Below are 18,481 nucleotides of genomic sequence, written 5' to 3'. Positions count from 1 at the left end.
CGTGGACAACATATTGCCATGGAAAACAGCTACAGCATGTTCTACAACACACCGCGGAGACACACCAGAAGGGCAACCAGGCGGATGGGATAATTTCGTGAATCGCGTTGTCGTGGAGATTGAATGGAAGGAGAACTTTCGCATTAACCCCCTCCAATGTACAGTAAATGACCAAGTATGGCGTTGTCAATATTCCAATGTACAGTGTACAGTGTACCCAACCCCCCCCCCCCCCACCCAACCACCTCCAATGTACAGTTTCTACGTCAAATGTATATACTCTCTTTTCTGGACTCTTTTTGTATCACAAACAGTACTGTATTTCCAAATCTGGTATGTCATAAATGTATAGATGTAGCAGTATTGTATATCTGTATGTCGTGTACGTCATAAATGTTATGAATTGAAAATGGGGGACCCTGATGTAAACAAGACGAAAGTCTTTCTCTGGTCTGCATCCCAAGTCAAGTCAAGTCAAGAGTTTTAATTGTCACGGCATACAGGTATACAATGAAATGCGGGTGGTCTTGCCCGCAACGATGTGCAATACAGTGGTACAACATATAATAGAATCAAAAAATGAAAAAACAACATTGTGCAGTAAACAGGTAACAGGTAACATGGAGTGACATCTCGGTATCTGTACATAGTTATTTACAGAGCATATGGGACATGCTAGTTAGCTTTGGTAGTGCAATACACTGTTCCTGTTATTCTAATTTAAAGTGTCCTTTCCTTTGGCCATAAGTGTGCGTGTGTGCGACATGAGTGTGTGCCCGCTCATGTTAAAGTGTTAAGTGGCTGCTCGTGTGTGAGCGTGCACAGCGTGCGTGTCGTGTGTGTGTTCATGTGTGCTTGTGTGTGGATAGTTCAATGTTCTGAGCACTCAATGTTCATTGTTCATGGCTCTGATGGCCTGGGGGAAGAAGCTGAGCCTAAGCCGCTCTGTCCTAGTAGCTGGGGTTTGCAGGCGTCTGCCTGACCTCAGCAGCTGAAACAGGCTGTTATTGGGGTGGTGAGGGTCTTTCATTATCCTGCAGGCTCTGGATTTGCACCTCTTGTTGTATAGAACCTGCAGGGGGGGTAGTGCAATACCCGTGGTACGCTCGGCTGAGTGCACCACTCTCTGTAGGGCCTTCTTGTCCTGTGCCGTGCTGTTTCCATACCAGGCAGTGATGTTTCCGGTCAGGATGCTCTCTATAGCTCCTGAGTAGAAGGACTGGAGTATCTTCCCCGATACTCTGAACTTCCTTAACTGTCTCAGGTGGTAGAGGCGCTGTTTCGCCTTCTTTACTACTGTGTCTATGTGTGTTGACCATGTCAGGTCCTCTGAGATGTGGACCCCCAGGTACTTAAAGCTGCTCACCCTGTCCACGGTAGCCCCGTTAATCATCAGTGGTGTGTGCGTCTCCTGCTGTCCTCTCCTATAATCCACGATCAGCTCCTTGGTTTTACCAATGTTCAGGAGCAGGCTGTTGTCCTGGCACCAGCGTTCCAGTACCTCAACCTCCTCCCGGTAGGCCTTCTCGTCGTTGTCCGAGATCAGCCCCACCACCACCGTGTCGTCTGCGAACTTCACTATGGAGTTGGAGCTGAACTTGGCCACACAGTCGTGTGTGTAGAGTGAGTACAGCAGGGGGCTCAGAACACAGCCCTGGGGGGACCCGATGCTCAGGGTGATGGTGTTGGAGGTCTGACCCCCCACCCTGACCGCCTGGGGTCTTTCGCTCAGAAAGTCCAGTACCCAGGCGCTCAGGGCGGAGCTCAGACCTAGCTCGATCAGCTTGTCCACCAGTCTGGTGGGGACTATGGTGTTGAACGCTGAGCTGTAGTCAATGAACAACAGTCTCACATAGCCCCCCTTCTGACGGTCAAGGTGCGAGAGGGTGCTGTGCAGTACTTGGGAGACCGCATTATCAGTGGACCTGTTTGTCCTGTATGCAAATTGCATAGGGTCCATATCACTGGGGAGGGAGGCACAAATGTGGTCCTTGACCAGCCTCTCGAAACATTTCATGACCACAGAGGTGAGTGCCACCGGTCTGTAGTCATTTGGACATGTTGGGGAGGGTTTCTTCGGTACAGGGATGATGGTAGACATCTTGAAGCAGGCAGGGACCACTGACTCCGCCAGGGATTGATTAAATATGGCGGTGAACACTGGGGCCAGCTGGTTGGCACAGGACTTGAGTATGCGTCCTGTTATGCCATCTGGGCCAGCAGCCTTCCTGGTGTTCACCTGCATAAATGCTCTTCTCACACTGTGTTCCGACAACGAGAGAGCGTCCCCGCCCCCCCGCGGTTGCCCCCCCCCCTCCACAACAGCCGGCGCGCCAGTGACGTCACTAGCCGGAGAGCCAGCAGCGCCACTGTCTACACCAAACCGAGCGTAGAAGATGTTGAGCTTGTCCGCGAGGGAGGCGTCGTCGCTCCCTTAACAATTGTGTGTATTGAGCCGTACTGTATTGTACCCATTCTGCAATCTGTTAATAAAGTTTTCAATCAATCAATCAATCAATCAATCAATTAATCAATCAATCAATCAGGTCGTTGCTAATTCAAATCTAAACTACTACTTAAAGTCTGGCAAGATCCCTGCTCTCAAAAAACAGATTGTGGATGACGAGGAGGCCATACTATTGTCCTGCTTGGTGACCCTGCCTACCCGCTGCTGCCTTACCTGATGACAGACAGATAATATCATTAGAATATATATTATTCTTTTGGTAAAGTTTTATTTCTGACTAGCAGAAGTTTATGGCCCTCGTAACAGCGGGGCCTTGGCTCCACATAGAGGAAGCAGTGTCTCTCTGGTTGGTGTTGTACTTCACCACCTTACTTTAGAAAGTTTTATGTCATTGCACAATACAGTACAACAGAATTTGTATATACCTATACCTACATACAGTACAGTATGTATTACTATCTACTACCTACTATGCTGCTATGTCTACTACTATCTACTATGTACTATGCTTAATACTATTACCTACTATGCTACTACAGTATGTCTATACTATTATCTACTATATACTATGCTACTATGCCTTTTTTTCTTTTTTTGTATTAAGATCTGATGAACAGTGGGTCTCATTCCCGAACGAATTTACGAATTTTCCTGAGATCAGATTTGATCGTGGCTGAGAGCAGATTTAAGAGTGCTGAGGAGCACTCTTAAATCTGCTCCCAGCCACCATCAAATCTCATGATTGATTGACTAATTACATTTTTTATTAACTTGACAGACTGTGTTCTCATAGTGATTCCTTCATGTCAACGCTACAGGCCTCCTTGGAATTAATTACTTAATCATAATTAAAATAAATATGACAATATTTGTACGATAAGAAATTACGCATTTGGTGTCGGAAAAATAAATAATATGGATTTATCTGATCACAGGGCAGCTGCTTAACCATATCTGAACCAGCTATTTTGGACAAATGTATAATTACTTTAATTACTCAGATATTCAAACACAATTATGCAATTATTGTGAAATGATTGAAAATAATAATTATTTAATGCCTTCTGTGGAATTTGTATTTCTTATTTGTTACACATCTGTTTTAATGATTAATTATATACATTTGAAAGAATGCAGGTCAACATGCAATGTATCCCATTGATTGGTATACAATGGGACAGACCTTTGTTTGATTGATTGATTGATTGATTGATTGATTGATTGATTGATTGAATACTTTATTAACAGATTGCAGAATGGGTACAGTACAGTACAACTCAATTACATAAGGGGATGCAGACCAGAGAAAGAATTTCATCTTGTTTACATCAGGGTCCCCCATTTTCAATTCATCATAACATATATGACACACACGACACAGATAGACAGTACTGCTACATCTATACATTTATGACATACCAGATTTGCAAATACAGTACTGTTTGTGATACAAAAAGAGTCCAGAAAAGAGAGTACATTTGACGTAGAAACTGTTGGAGGAGGTTGGGTAGGAGGGGTGGGTGGGGGATAGACTTACACTGTACAAGCAAAACTGTACATTGGAATATTGACAAAACCATACTTGGTAATTTACTGTACATTGGAGGGGGTTGATATAGCTATAAACCTGCATTCCTTCGAATATATCATTAATCAATTAAACTTATATTGAAATACACTATATAGCCTATTCACCAACACTGAAATGACAGTGGATAAATAAATAAGAACTAAAGCTAATCGGTGGAAATAGTCTGCATTAATATTCCATAACAAGTCTTGTGTGCGCCTACGAATGAACAGTAGCCTAGCTTAATTATGGAATAATAAGCCATACTGCGTTCGTTCATTATACGCGCGTGTGTGTGTGCGCGCGCTGCGGCAGGTGTACCGCGAGCTGTATATGATGCCAATACATTAATCTAATCTAGTTTTGATGGCGCGCAAGCGTGATTACGAAACCTAGCCACATTTCTCGGAGACGCTCTCTGATTGGCACTGACTGACGCTAGGTTTCGTAATCACGCGGCTCGCAAGACTCGCAAAGCACTTCCGCCATTCCATTTTCACACAGCTGCGTCACTAGTTGCCTTATAAGGACCTCTGGAGACGTTGTTTTGTATGCAAATGACCTGAACGGGAACGCGCTTTCGAGTTTAAGACAGAATGCCATTCTCCAAGCAGATATCAGATCATATAATTTGTGCGACCGTTTCAGCCACTTAAGACATATTACCAGCACGTTTAGGACTCAGAGTGAACTTGTCATTGATTATGTCTCAGTGGTTCCAAGATAAGTCTTCCAGAATAACTCTTTGACATTTTTTCGGGATTGAGACCCATTCTTTGTCACAAGATAAGATAAGATATTCCTTTATTGATCCCCTTGGGGAAATTCAGGACATGGTGCATTTAGGATGTTATGTGCAGCGTCCTGAGGAAGAGGAAAGCAAAGAGAATGGTTTTTTTATTTTTTATTTTTTACTTTGCTTGAGTTGTGTGATTTTCCAAATTGAAATGAATAATAAAACAAATGGCTGCAACCATGTCCAGACCTCTTTCTTACAAAATCAGGTGTAACAAATGTGTGCAAATGCAGTATCACATTAACACTTTAAGTGCCACGGGTCCGGTCCCCCGGAACCCCGTTGCGTGCCACCACCCACTTCAATGATAGAGCTCTCATATTTGCGAACGCCTAAACTATGTCTTAAATTATGGCTGTGTGTCTAATGTGACCGTCGCTTGTCAATGACTGTTGTTTGCAGTCAACATTGTTGAAACGGATTGTTTTTTAATCGGTTCATTTCCGTTTGATACCATTTTGAAAAACCCTCGTTTTTTGAAACTTTCAGAAAAAATTTAAGATTTTGCAGGAATCGCGTTTTACTGTAATACACAAACACGTTGTAATTTTTCGACCTATTTACGAATCGTTTTCAAATAAACGCTAGATTATCGATAGTATATGTGTACTTATGCACGCTATAGAAGCGGGCTGAAAAATCGATTATCCATTTCCTGATCAGCACACACACACACACACACACATATGGCACACGCTGATATATAGGTGAAAATAGCTCTGATTATCCCAAGACTGGTCAAATAGATTCCTCAGATCAGATGTTCTCCAAAAAGATTATTCCAATTCCTGATCGCCATTCCAAATATCGATCGCATTTATTGATCCAATGCTGGGTACTCGAAACACATTATTCTACGCTGTTCTGATGGTCCACAATGAATCCGATCGGCTCGAGTTACATGCCTGAGACGTAAAATGTGGAAGCCGGATTTTTTTTCTACATCCGTTTTCATTTACTCCATTCCAAAGGCTGCAATACCACGCAGAGAGACGATAGGGGGCGGTATTTTCCCAATGGAGCTCAGAGAGAGTTCCAGACCAAACGTGAGGCTAGATTGATGAAATATGAATGGAAATCGCTAATAAAAAAATACGATTAAAAACGAGATCTCTCGTCGTTGGCACTCAACGGTTGGCATGAACTAACGAGAATTCTCATCGTTGGCACTCAAAGTGTTAATAACTGTCCTTTATGACCTAAGCATTTATAACGGAACTAGTCGACTTGCTTACAACGCAACAAAGTGAGCGCAGTGCTTTTCCCATTCAAGAAACTTCAGAATGTTATCTTTAAAAAATGCTGTCAATATGATTAGGTGACTAGGTTCAAGATATTTATTTGTCATATGCACAGTTAAAACAGACTGTTACACAATACATAAAGTAGAAAAATAAGGCATGACTAACAGTATTACTACCAGTGTCTTTATACCTGTATCACTGTATTATACTACAACTCTGTACATACATCTGAGTAGTGACTAGCACTATTACTCAGTAGTACTAATTTATATATTTTACACAGAGTTTAATCACCTGTTCATTGTATATCACTATTGCACTTTACTGTTACATTTGCACTCTGGTTGGATGTCAAACTTCTTTAGGTTGTGTGTTGGAGGACATGGTGATTTGAGAGGACCGTGTTTTGAATATGGTGTAATACTTGCTTATAAACACACAATACGTTTATGATGAATTGAAAATGGGGGACCCTGATGTAAACAAGATGAAAGTCTTTCTCTGGTCTGCATCCCCTTAACAATTGTACTGTACCCATTCTGCAATCTGTTAATAAAGTTTTCAATCAATCAAGTTAATGCACAACAGACGAGAGAGAGCTTGCAGACATGCATCGCTGTGGCAGAGGCTGGTGTTGTGCTTGTCGTCTGCCAGCCCTACACCTACATACAATAGCAGGCAAGTTCAATGGCTACTTTTCAAGTAGGCAGTGTGATTCTGGCAGACACAAGATTTGAATATTCAGGATGTTGGTGCATAGTGGAAACATGTGTCCTTTTAGTATGATAATTTGTGTAAGATGTAAATTTGGGTGCTTGTTGCACCGGGGGGGGGGGGGGGGGGGGCACCTGGGTGTGGGCATGCATTGTTTTGTGGTGTAAATAGGTGTCTGCAAAGCCAGACAGTATTGTGTGGCAATATACATATTGCACTGGGCAAGTAAAAACAAAATGGCCACTTTTCTGCCCGTCTGTTTTCAAGAGGTTCATAGAGTCACAGGTTGGGTACTTTATAATCTGGTAACCATGTAACTGTGATTTGGATTTGAGTTTAGCAACCACAACTACAGCTGTCCAAAATATTAAAACAAAGTTTAATCAAAAAGAGACCATGGGCTTATGCATGTGCTATAAGTATATAAAGTTACACTGTAAAATGGAAAATGGATGAGTGTGCATGGTCACTGACTTGAAAGTAGGAACAAAATACATTGTCATAAGAGGAGATAAAATATGATATTCCTTTATTGATCCCTTGGGAAGATTTCAGGCATCATAGCAGCAAAATATTAGCAAACAAATGATAGTGCAGTACAAAAAAAGTTAAATGTTATCTTTCAAAAAGAGACCAGGCTTATGCATGTGTATAAAATTACACTATTCAAAAAAAAAGTATGCACTATGCGGTCTTGAAGTTTAATACGCCAAAAAAGGCCAATTGTGTGTGTGTGTGTGTGAGAGAGTAATATATTACATGACTCTGGTGTGTGTGTGTGTGTGTGAGAGTATGAATTACATGACTGGTGTGTGTGTTTGTGTGTGTGAGAGAGAGTGATATATTACATAACTCTTGTGTGTGTGTGTATATATATGCGTTCAAGTTCAAGTTCTTTAATAGTTGTCATACAGAAGTACAGAATACTTTCATACAAAATGCTTCTTACTGTTACGCTCCAGAGACTGTGCTAGACAAGATAGTATCAAATAACATAATAACATAATATAGCATGCATTTAGAAGAAGAAAATGAGGTCACAGTGTTCGGTATAGACATATGTACAATGTTCTGAGTTACCATATAATATACAATACACAATACTATGCAGTGTACTAATGTACAGTACTATCTAGTGCAAAGCAGAAATGGGATGAGGTACAATTTTAGGTACAATTTACAGTAAGGTGTACGAGTTGTAGTGCAATCCTTCATCCATAAATATAAAGTGTGGGGAGTGGGTGCTACAGTGTGTTTGTTTAAAGTGGGTGTGTGCTATAAGTGTGTGGAGTGGGTGCTACAGTGTGTTTGTTTAAAGTGAGTGTGTGCGTGTGGATGTGTGTGCTATGTGCGTTTGGTGGTTGTTGTTGTGTAGTGTTCATTCATTGTTCGTTTAGCAGCCTGATGGCCTGGGGATAGAAGCTTCTTCTGAGTCTTTCTGTGCTCGCCTTGAGACTCCTGTATCGCTTGCCTGACCGCAGCAGTTCAAAGAGGCAGTTGTTCGGGTGACTGGAGTCTTTAATGATTCTCTTAGCCTTGCCCTTGCAACGCTTGTAGTAAATGTTCTGGAGGGTGGGGAGCCCCCCTCCAATTGTGCGTTCGGCTGAACGTGTCACTCTTTGTAGTCTGCTTTGGTCTTGTGCAGTGCTATTCCCAAACCAGGAGGTGATGTTGCCGGTCAAGATGCTCTCTATTGTTGTGTCTGAAGAAGTAATTACTTGGTCTGCACTCTAAAGTCCAGGATTTGGAATTGAATCCAAATACACAGTTCTCCTTCTCCTTACAAATGTCTTTGTCTCAGACAAAGACAGACGTATGTGTCTTTTTTTTGGGTTCAGTGTGATCTGATGTTCAGTGTAATATTGTAAGTCAGCTCTGGTCTTGGGCTCTGGTGGCAGTAAAACATGAACTGCATTCACTGTTGTTGAGATTCTGGGCCACTGCTCTTCCAGAACGTCCTGTAGTTTGTCTCTCAGCTCAGACACGACCTCAGTCACGTCTGCAAAGTACAGGAGAGGAAGGACACTGATGCTGGGTGAGTCTGTAGACTCACTGAGACTGGAGAGGGGGGGGTAACTCTGTAGAAAGTGGATGTGGTCCTCTGTGTGTGAGAGCTGCTCCAGCTCAGTGTCTCTCCTCCTCAGGTCCGCTATCTCCTGCTCCAGTCTCTTCTGCACTTCTTCAGCCTGAGTCACTGTGGTCCTCTGTTGGGCTCTGATGACCTTCTTCAGCTCAGAGCGCCTCGTCTCCAAGGAGCGTATCAGCTCAGTAAAGATTCTCTCACTGTCCTCCACTGCTTTATCAGCAGAGCGATTGAGAGAATCAACAGCCTGTTGGGCCTCTTTGAGTCGCTTCTCTCTCTCCTGGACTCTCTGGTGGACTTTCTGCTGACTCATGCCAAGCTCTTTCTGTCTCTCTGTCCTTTCTGCTGCAGCCAAGACTGTATCATGGCCTTTATGTTCATCCATGAAACACAAATAACAGATACACTGCTGATCAGTACGACAGAAAACATCCAGAATCCTGTCATGACGAGAGCAGGTGTTCTCCTGAAGCCGTGCGGAGGCTTTGACCAGCTTGTGTTTCTTTAACGGAGCCACAGTATGATGAGGCTGGAGGTGAGTTTCACAGAAAGAGGTCAGACATACCAGGCAGGACTCGAGGGCTTTCCGCTTTCTCCCAGTGCAGAAATCACAGACCACATCTGCAGGTCCAGCATACCAGTGATCAGGAGGAGCAGCTTGGAGTCCTGTCTTCATTAGTTGTTCTATCACTTCAGAAATTATATTGTTTTTCTTCAGAGCAGGCCTCGGAGTAAAAGTCTCCCTGCACTGGGGACATGTGTAGGTCCACTTCTGATCATCATCATCGTGATCCCAGCCTTCTTTAATACAGCCCATACAGTAGCTGTGTCCACAGGGAATAGTTACCGGATCCTTCAGTACATCCTGACAGATAGCACAGCAGAACTGGTCCCGGTACAGATCAACTCCTTGCTGCGCCATTTTATTCTACAAAGACAAACGACACTCTTAGTTTAGTTTTCTCAGGAAGAGTGAACTCTGATTGTGTGTTTGGTGAGAGGTGCTTCCTGGTTATATAGCTGTCCAGGGGAGGAGTCGCTTTAAAGAGGCAGTGTCTATAGGGAGGAGAAGTCTGACGTCACTGGTTGTTCCACCCGTATAGGGAGTTGTAGTCTGACGTCACTGGTTGTTCCACCCGTATAGGGAGGTGTAGTCTGACATCACTGGTTGTTCCACCCGTATAGGCAGGTGTAGGCAGGTGAAATTGAAAAGCTTTCCATTTTTGCATAAAATGAGTTCCCTTCTATATCACTAACATAATATTTTATGCATTTTTGGTTGAAATAAAATTTGGCGATTTTTTTTTATGATTAATTGCTAATATATTCATGTTGAGCTATACTGTAGCTGTGGATGAATAAGCACAGAAAGGCACACCATGCAAATGTTAATGCTTTATTTGTTTTAAACGAGACGATTTAGAAATGGGCAATGGGGAAATGTGTTGGGTTGGACAGAGGGTGGAACACGAAAAACGGCAATGACGTAACCACTACACCTCCCTATTTTACTGTGATTCATAGATAGAAGATGTTTTTTTTTTTTTTACATAGTTAGTTCAGGACTTTCTATCGTCATCAACTACCTCTAATTAGTTTACTTTGTCAAGGAAAAGCCACTAAAACTCATAAGCACAAAGAGAGACATAGAGAAAATGGTATACATACTCAATAAATCTCTCTCTCTCTCTCTCTCTCTCTCTCTCTCTCTCTCTCTCTCTCTCTCTCTCTCTCTCTCTCTCTCTCTCTCTCGCACGCACACACACACACACACACACACACACACACACACACACACACACTTTCTCTCTCTCTCTCTAGGCCATGTCCAGACTAAAACGATTTTGGTCGTTTTAGGCAAAGTATTTGATTGTTTGCACCTTTCTGCCACATGGAACTGCGTTCTGGCAGCCTGAAGACGCTACTTTCTGATACCAGCTCCCAGAGTGTGCAATTCTGAAGACGCCCCCCATTGCGTCACCATCTTTACAAGCGATACATGTCTTCTCCTGAACCGATGATGCGATAGCCCACCTCTCCCTTACCCTGCATGTGCAAACTATCAGCCAACATCACAACAACAATGGCGTCGTACAGAGTAGTTGCATTCGTGGTGCAGAAGCTATTGAGCTTGATCTGGCTTTTGCGGGAAAATGTAGAGCGCCTGTACCGTTACCGTGGACAACAGATTGCCATGGAAAACAGCTACAGCATGTTCTACAACACACCGCGGAGACACACCAGAAGGGCAACCAGGCGGAAGTTTTGGGTGAGACCGGGCAGAACCAGCAGTTGGTGGGATAATTTCGTGAATCGCGTTGTCGTGGAGATTGAATGGAAGGAGAACTTTCGCATGGCCCCTGCAAATGTCCTAACTCAACCCCCTCCAATGTACAGTAAATGACCAAGTATGGCGTTGTCAATATTCCAATGTACAGTGTACAGTGTCCCCCACCCACCTCCAATGTACAGTTTCTACGTCAAATGTATATACTCTCTTTTCTGGACTCTTTTTGTATCACAAACAGTACTGTATTTCCAAATCTGGTATGTCATAAATGTATAGATGTAGCAGTACTGTCTATCTGTATCATGTCGTGTATGTTATGATGAATTGAAAAGGGGGGACCCTGATGTAAACAAGACGAAAGTCTTTCTCTGGTCTGCATCCCCTTAACAATTGTGTGTATTGAGCTGTACTGTACTGTACCCATTCTGCAATCTGTTAATAAAGTTTTCAATCAATCAATCAATCAATCAGGTCTTTGCTAATTAAAATCTAAACTCCTACTTAAAGTCTGGCAAGATCCCTGCTCTCAAAAAACAGATTGTGGATGACGAGGAGGCCATACCAATGTTCCTGCTTGGTGAGCCTGCCTAGCCGCTGCTGCCTTACCTCATGAAGCAATATTCCAACGGTGGCTCCACACGTGAGGAGCAGCACTATGGGCTATTGTGTAGAGCACGTATGGTCATTGAGTGTGCTTTTGGACGCCTCAAGGCCAGATTTTCTGCACTTCGAAGGCCTATGGACATAAACATGGCTGACCTGCCCTATGTAATTTACGCCTGCTTTGTCCTCCACAATTTTTGTGAGGCCAGTAAGGAGGCTATGGATGATCACTCTGTGTTGGGAACAATACATGGTGAACAGGACTCCCAGCCTCCTACACAGTGCAATGGGTATCTTACTGACTGTAATGAGGGGGAGGGAAAGAGAGTGAGGAGAGTGCTCACGCAGTACCTGGAGTGACTGACAGACAGATAATATTATATATATTATTCTTTTGGTAAAGTTTTATTTCTGACTAGCAGAAGTTTATGGCCCTCGTAACAGCGGGGCCTTGGCTCCACATAGAGGAAGCAGTGTCTCTCTGGTTGGTGTTGTACTTCACCACCTTACTTTAGAAAGCTTTGTGTCATTGCACAATACAGTACAACATAATTTGTATATACCTATACCTACATACAGTACAGTATGTATTACTATCTACTACCTACTATGCTGCTGGTAACTGTGGTATGTGGTATGCGTACCACTGGTGGTACTGCTGGTGGTACCTGAAAAAATATATATATATATATATTATTATTTTTTGCAGTCAGGCCACTGAACTTAGAAGCAGGCCAGGCCAGTGTTTCTGGTTGCGGCGGCGCAATAGTTGGATAACCTAGGTGGGGAACAACCAGGAGATCACTGTGACAGAGAGTAATGCAGTCTAAACAATCATAAATCTTTTATTCAACTTCAGCCCTGAACATAAATTTTTTTTTGGATTTTTTTGTAATGTCAGATAAAAAATTAAATACTCCCACTTTTCTGAAAAGAGTTGGTGTTAAATCTGACATTACAAAAAATCCATCAAAATCTGTGTTGTTGCTAATCATTGACACATGCCTAGCCTGTAATAATCCCCCCAGAAAAATTTACTTTGCATTTGATATATTAAAAATACTTTTTGTGTGTTTTTTTAACAATAATTTGTGATGCTATCACACAAACTGGCATTTAAAGGGTAAAATTTCAATTTGAATATGTGTTTTCTTTTATCTTTTTTTACAATCATTTGTGATGCCCATCACAAACCCTGGAATTTAAAGGGTAAAAATTCAAAAATGCCTGCACCAGAATGCAGGAAATTAAGTCTTTGTAACAAAATAATTGTGTGTGTGTGTGTGTGTGTGTGTGTGTGTGTGTGTGTGTGTGTGTGTGTGTGTGTGTGTGTGTGTGTGAGTGTGAGAGAGAGAGAGATAGAATGAAGGACAATTGCTTGCTGTGTGAGAGAGAGAGAGAGAGAGAGAGATAGAGAGAGAATTAAGTACATTTGCTGAAATACAGTTGTTCTTCATTTTCTCACTTGCTATGTGAGAATGTATTATGTTCTCAATGCCCCTTGCATTGTATGAGTTGTGTGGAAGCGTTTGCAAGTTTTAGTGCTACCCCTTTGTACATTGTGGCTGTGTCTGACAAAAGTTAACAATAAATAATGGTATTAGGAATACATTTGCCTCCTGCGTGAACTGTGCATAGCTGAATAGACTGTATTTTAACGCCGGTCATATGGTGGTACTTGGAGAGCCAGCTACGTTCTCAGGTGGTACTTGGTGTAAAAAGTTTGAGAACCACTGGTCTATACTATTATCTATACTATATACTATGCTACTATGCCTTTTCTTCTTTTTTTGTATTAAGATCTGATGAACATTCTTTGTCACAAGACATGGTGCATTTTGGATGTTATGTGCAGTGTCCTGAGGAAGAGGAAAACAAAGAGAATGTTTTTATTTTATTTTTTACTTTGCTTGAGTTGTGTGATGTTCCAAATTGAAATGAATAATAAAACAAATGGCTGCAACCATGTCCAGACCTCTTTCTTACAAAATCAGGTGTAACAAATGTGTGCAAATGCAGTATCACATTAACACTTTGAGTGTCACGGGTCCGGTGCCCCGGAACCCCGTTGCGTGCCACCACCCACTTCAATGATAGAGCTCTCATATTTGCGAACGCATAAACTATGTCTTAAATTATGGCTGTGTGTCTAATGCGAAAAAATAAAAGATTCTGTAGGAATCGCGTTTTACTGTAATACACAAACACGTTGTCATTTTTCGGCGTATTTACGAATAGTTTTCAAATAAACGCTAGATTATCGATAGTATATGTGTACTTATGCACGCTATAGAAGCGGGCTGAAAAATCTATTATCCATTTCCTGATCAGCACACACACACACATACACACATATGGCACACGCTGATATATAGGTGAAAATATCTCTGATTATCCCAAGACTGGTAAAATAGATTCCTCAGATCAGATGTTCTCCAAAAAGATTATTCCAATTCCTGATCGCCATTCCAAATATCGATCGCATTTATTGATCCAACGCTGGGTACTCGAAACACATTATTCTCTGCTGTTCTGATGGTCCACAATGAATCCGATCGGCTCGAGTTACATGCCTGAGACGTAAAACGTGGAAGCCGGATTTTTTTTTCTACATCCGTTTTCATTTACTCCATTCCAAAGGCTGCAATACCACGCGGAGAGATGATAGGGGGCGGTATTTTCCCAATGGAGCTCAGAGAGTTCCAGACCAAACGTGAGGCTAGATTGATGAAATATGAATGGAAATCGCTAATAAAAAAATACGATTAAAAACGAGATCTCTCGTCGTTGGCACTCAACGGTTGGCATGAACTAACGAGAATTCTCATTGTTGGAACTCAAAGTGTTAATAACTGTCCTTTATGACCTAAGCATTTATAACGGAACTAGTCGACTTGCGTACAACGCAACAAAGTGAGCGCAGTGCTTTTCCCATTCAAGAAACTTCAGAATGTTATCTTTAAAAAATGCTGTCAATATGATTAGGTGACTAGGTTCAAGATATTTATTTGTCATATGCACAGTTAAAACAGACTGTTACACAATACATACAGTAGAAAAATAAGGCATGACTAACAGTATTACTACCAGTGTCTTTATACCTGTATCACTGTATTACACTACAAAATCTGTACATACATCTGAGTAGTGACTAGCACTATTACTCAGTAGTACTAATTTATATATTTTACACAGAGTTTAATCACCTGTTCATTGTACAGTATATCACTATTGCACTCTACTGTTACATTTGCACTCTGGTTGGATGTCAAACTTATTTAGGTTGTGTGTTGGAGGACATGGTGATTTGAGAGGACCGTGTTTTGAATATGGTGTAATACTTGCTTATAAACACACAATACGTTTATGATGAATTGAAAATGGGGGACCCTGATGTAAACAAGACGAAAGTCTTTCTCTGGTCTGCATCCCCTTAACAATTGTATGTATTGAGCTGTACTGTACTGTACCCATTCTGCAATCTGTTAATAAAGTTTTCAATCAATCAATCAAGTTAATGCACAACAGACGAGAGAGAGCTTGCAGACATGCATCGCTGTGGCAGAGGCTGGTGTTGTGCTTGTCGTCTGCCAGCCCTACACCTACATACAATAGCAGGCAAGTTCAATGGCTACTTTTCAAGTAGGCAGTGTGATTCTGGCAGACACAAGATTTGAATATTCAGGATGTTGGTGCATAGTGGATGCATGTGTCCTTTTAGTATGATAATTTGTGTAAGATGTAAATTGGATGTGGGTGCTTGTTGCACCGGGGGGGGGGGGGGGGGGGGGGGGCACCTGGGTGTGGGCATGCATTGTTTTGTGGTGTAAATAGGTGTCTGCAAAGCCAGACAGTATTGTGTGGCAATATACATATTGCACTGGGCAAGTAAAAACAAAATGGCCACTTTTCTGCCCGTCTGTTTTCAAGAGGTTCATAGAGTCACAGGTTGGGTACTTTATAATCTGGTAACCATATAACTGTGATTTGGATTTGAGTTTAGCAACCACAACTACAGCTGTCCAAAATATTAAAACAAAGTTTAATCAAATAGAGACCATGGGCTTATGCATGTGCTATAAGTATATAAAGTTACACTGTAAAATGGAAAATGGATGAGTGTGCATGGTCACTGACTTGAAAGTAGGAACAAAATACATTGTCATAAGAGGAGATAAAATATGATATTCCTTTATTGATCCCTTGGGGAGATTTCAGGCATCATAGCAGCAAAATATTACCAAACAAATGATAGTGCAGTACAAAAAAAGTTAAATGTTATCTTTCAAAAAGAGACCAGGCTTATGCATGTGTATAAAATTACACTATTCAAAAAACAGTATGCACTATGCAGCCTTCAAGTTTAATACGCCAAAAAAGGCCACTTTTGTGTGTGTGTGTGTGTGTGTGTGTGTGTGTGTGTGTGTGTGTGTGTGTGTGTGTGTGTGTGTGTGTGTGCGTGCGTGCAAGAGTAATATATTACATGACTGGTGTGTGTGTGTGTGTGTGTGTGTGTGTGTGTGTGTGTGTGTGTGTGTGTGTGTGTGTGTGTGTGTGTGTGTGTGTGTGAGAGAGTAATATATTACATGACTCTGGTGTGTGTGTCTGTGTGTGTGAGAAAGTAATATATTACATGACTGGTGTGTGTGTCTGTGTGTGTGAGAGAGTAATATATTACATGACTGGTGTGTGTGTCTGTGTGTGTGAGAGAGTAATATATTACATGTCTGGTGTGTTGTCTGTGTGTGCGTGAGAGAGTAATATATTACATGCAAGGCCAGATTAAGATTTCAGAGGCCTCTGGGGCAGACTCTTGTGGAGGCCCCCACACACACATACACGTGCACGCACGCACAGTGGTGTTTTTATATGTAAAACATTGGTGGGGCAGCCACTAACCAAGGCTACATACCAGGCAAACTACAGTAATCAAAATTACAGTAATCGTTGTTCGCAAATTTCGCACCACATATCAGGCATAGGCTACAGGTAAGCCTGCATTGTTAGTCGTGAAAGCAAATTAATCTGTCCACGCTGAATTAAACCCTCTATTTTCCTCAGACTTTCCTTTTTTTGGATTTATCCATGGTTAGATTACTGGGGGGTCGGAAACTCAAGATTTGCAGACGGCAGGGAGAGGCACGGGGTGTGACGTACTGTATATTTTAGTTGATGAAATATTTTTGTTGACTAAATATTTTAGTTGATGAAATATTTTTTCATTTCAGTGTCACAGTATGACATCGATCTCCAAAATAATAAAAAAAAAAATATATAATAAAAAGTAAAAAAATAAAAAAATATTTAAATTTGGGGGCCCCTCGTCACTAGAGGCCCACGGGCCGCGGCCCAAACGGCCCGGTCCTTAATCCGGCCCTGGGTGTAACGATGCGACCTCACAATGATTAATTTCGATTACGATTATTCAGGCAACGATTCAATGCATCATGAAATCTCTTCATTTGACCACGATTCAATTCGATTCGAATTTTTTTTTAAATTTTTTTTAAAGATATTTTTTTTAGCATTTATTGCTTTTTTCCTGGTCAGACATGACCGACAGATGAGGAGAGGATGAACAGGGGGAAGAGGCGGGGAAGACATGCGACAAATGTCACCGGGAGCGGGAGGCGAACTATTTAGATTATAATCGATTCTAACATTTTCAAATCGATGCAGTTGAATCGTCACATTAGAATCGATGCATTTTGATTAATCGATGCATCGTTACACCCCTAATCCTGAGTAATAAGAGATATAAAAAATGCATACAGAAGTAATTTGCTTGAAGCCCCATAGAGGCTTTTACAATGTCCTACAAAACTACAATTCCAGACGTAAAATGTTTCCAAAATGGTCGACTTTCGCTACCAAAACAATAGAAAGACGAAAACGTAACAGTGAACCTATTGGTAAACTAACGTATTGATGATAATATACATTATAACTGCTGTTGTGACATGGTTATGATGTTTATACTTGAGTCTGATTGATTTATGATGTGATGTCATTTGCGGTCCGGCCCCGGACCGCACGGGTGGAAGAGGTTAAACAGATCTTAACAGTAAATATATACATACGAAGGGGAGGGAACACATTAGGAGGGGGTGGGTGGGTGGGAGGGGGGTTCAGAGATTTACGGGTCCAGTTTCGAATTGCAGCTTCCCGTAGGTGCTCTTTGAGAGCGGTTTTGAAGGTGGGTAGTGATTCACATTTTTTTTACGGCTGTGGGTAGGGCATTTCACATTGATGTGGCATAATTACGGAACGTGTTTAGTCCCTTGTTTGAGCCGAATCTGGGTTGGACATGATTTGTGGAGCTCCCTCGGGTGTTGTGGTTGTGGTATTCATTGACCTTTGGTAAGTATTTCGACATGTACATGGGTACCTTAGTGGTGTAGTGTATCTTGTAGACCAGGCCCATTGCAAGTTGCTGTACTCTGTCGTCTACTCTAAGCCATCCTAGGTTGTCAAAGTAGGCAGGGGTGAGGTGGGTTCTAGGAGTAAGGTCAAGCAGTAGTCTGACCAGTTTGTTTTGTGAAGTTTGTAATCTTGTTTTTAGTGCCTTTGAGGTGCTTTGGTACCATGAGGTGCAAGCATAGTCGTAGTACCCTTGAATGAGTGCTCCTGTTAAGAGTCTTCAGGGTATTTTTGTTTACCAGAGAGGAGATCTGGTACAAGAATCTTGTTCGTTTTTTTTTATTACATTGGATG

This window comes from Notolepis coatsorum (assembly GCF_963971535.1).
Source record: "Notolepis coatsorum genome assembly, chromosome: 7".
NCBI classification, from domain to species: domain Eukaryota; kingdom Metazoa; phylum Chordata; class Actinopteri; order Aulopiformes; family Paralepididae; genus Notolepis; species Notolepis coatsorum.
The sequence above is the reverse complement of the archived record's forward strand: the minus strand, read 5'-3'. Positions refer to the sequence as shown.